The sequence below is a fragment of the Osmia lignaria genome, unplaced genomic scaffold (assembly GCF_051020975.1).
Source record: "Osmia lignaria lignaria isolate PbOS001 unplaced genomic scaffold, iyOsmLign1 scaffold0043, whole genome shotgun sequence".
Taxonomy (NCBI): domain Eukaryota; kingdom Metazoa; phylum Arthropoda; class Insecta; order Hymenoptera; family Megachilidae; genus Osmia; species Osmia lignaria.
Genome location: NW_027478184.1, coordinates 215001 through 217500, shown reverse-complemented (window position 1 = coordinate 217500; position 2500 = coordinate 215001). Strand labels below are relative to the sequence as shown.

At 44.9% G+C, this 2500-nt stretch overlaps 1 non-coding gene across 1 annotated transcript; it reads left to right on the top strand.

Moving 5' to 3' along the window:
- The first annotated feature begins 1284 nt into the window (after positions 1 to 1284).
- LOC143307062 (5.8S ribosomal RNA) lies at positions 1285 to 1439 on the top strand. Its single transcript, XR_013064299.1, has one exon. It is a non-coding gene; the product is annotated as a 5.8S ribosomal RNA (ribosomal RNA).
- Positions 1440 to 2500: the final 1061 nt, after the last annotated feature.

Here is a 2500-nt window from a genome sequence, read left to right as displayed (position 1 = left end):
CGGTTACGTGCGGAGGTCGCTTTGATTACTCATCGCGTTTCTCCCGTCCGTTCGGAACCGCCGGCAAAAAAACTGTGCGACCAACGGCGCCAAAGAGCACGACGCCGGACCATTTCTCTCTGGCTGATGTGAATGGAAGTAAAAGACGCTTGCGTGAGGTCTCTCGACCTTTATCTCTCTAACTTATACTTATGGGTCGTCGTCTACTTGATCGGGTACAAACAAGTCGTAAGAAACAAACAAACAAACCACAAAAATACAAGTCGTAAAAAAACAAACTTCTGTTGGTTAACCTACAATATGAAGGATCGAAATGAAAGAAGGATCATATTATTACAAACCGAAAGTGAAGGATCATTAAAATTGAAATACAATATATATAAATATATAAATGTACCCGTCGTTGCGACACCCTAGTTAAATGGAAAGATATAAAAAAGAGAGAAAAGGAATACAGATGACCCGCCGTCTGATCTTTGCTAAATGATCTGGCATCACCGGAGTTTTTTTGGTCCGTGTTGCGTTCGCTCTATTCGAAATGAAACTCGCGGAGGCGAAGAATTGTTAAAAGTTTACGAAGCGTCTAGGAGTGGTTAAAACTGAGAGAGTTGAAACTACGATGTATTAGAACGAGCAACCGTCGAAACTTTGTTTTCGCGACGTTCTTTTCGTCGCTCTCGTCCCCACGCTCCTACGCTTTGGTTGTTTCTTTGCCATCCGTGTTGCGATAAAAAGATTTCTCCATTGTCCAAAAAGGACGGATCGAGATTCCTCTTTCGAGAGGGAGAGAGAGGTACTTGCGGGTAACCTGGAATCTACGAAACACGCACCGTGGTAAGATTCGTGCGTCCGCCTGATCGATGTGTGTTGTTTACGGACCGGCTGAGAAGCGACGATAGCGAGTCTTTGAAAAACTATGTGTCCATTAGTTAGACCGATCGTCGCCGGCCGTGTGTCTGTTCGAATCTCGCAACCCACGATTCAGCGACAGGACGCGCGCTCGCATTCCTTGTGTGCGTTCGTACTTTTCAAGGTTTTTAAATGTACTTTACGCCCGACCGTCGAGAGGAGCGTGCCACTGGGCGTTTCTCCGACGGTTTCCGTCCTTGGACGCGATCGTGTCGTCAACGATCGAACAAACAAACAAATACGTTGGCGACGCCCGAATTCGCTCTCCCGCACGCGCCGGGTGGGAGAGTGATGTGGGTATCGAATGTGATGCGTGTTAATAATGAAAATAACACTCTAAAGATCTAAAGAGTTTGAAATACAAAATTTTACGATTACCCTGAACGGTGGATCACTTGGCTCGTGGGTCGATGAAGAACGCAGCTAATTGCGCGTCAACGTGTGAACTGCAGGACACATGAACATCGACATTTCGAACGCACATTGCGGTCCACGGATACAATTCCTGGACCACGCCTGGCTGAGGGTCGTTTTCTTAACAAAAGACTGCTTGCGTTTGCTTCTCGAAAAAAGAGTAATTCATTTCTTTCTAAACATCTCGCCGTCGTTCAACGAAAGTAGAACGTTTCGGAGCGGGATTATCGAACGAAATTGAAAGAATGAATGAACGATAAACAAAGAAAGAGTCGCAACGTACGAGCGATAGTTGGGCAGTTCGTCGGCGTTTGTCGTGGAAACGATGTGACGAAAATCGCAACCGATACACTAAATGCAGGCCGTTAAAGGAGAGAAACAAATTTCGAAATATCTCTTCGAACTAGCGCAAGTGCGTCACGGCGCGCGAGTCGTTCGTTAAAATTTATAAACGACCGCCCGTGAAAGCACCGAGTTCTCGGAAGATAATCTATAAAGATTCTCCATCCTGCTGGAAGTTATCGGATCGGCGCGATTGTTCACTTGTAGAAATCCACGCTCCCGACGTTGCCAGAAACGATATTTACGAAAGGTGTGTCAAAAATAAACGAAAGAAGCTCTCCTATAAATTTAGAAAAAGCAAACGAGTGAAATGTTTGAGATGATAATTTGCTGAAATGCAAGCTCGAATAGCCCCAGGGTTTCGAATGATTCCCCGCGCTTTATACATCTCTCTGTTTACAAACGGTGTATAAATGAAAGATCGCTTCAGATGGGTCGTCGCTGTTTGACGCGCGATGCTGTTCCTTTTTTTTTGTCTGTCTGTGCGTTTAGCTTCGCTAAACAAGTTAAATGGTTAAAAAGCGTCGAAAAAGCGAATACACACGCGACAAGACAAATCTAACGAGTAAAGGAACGCTCCGCTCCAAGATAAAAATGGTTGTTTACAATCAATACAGCGTTTCGGTACCCCTGATCGTAGTCTGAAACTGTGTAACAAAAGAGAGGAAAGCGAATGGTGAAGGAACTTCGAAGCCTCCGTGGCGTGGCTAGAACTTGTGATAAAAGTATGTTTGCAGCAATTATGCATGCTCCCGTTAAAACAGCATTTCAATGTCTCGCATGGCTTAAAGCTCTAGGAGGCTTCAACATTTAGAATACATACGGACTACTTCGT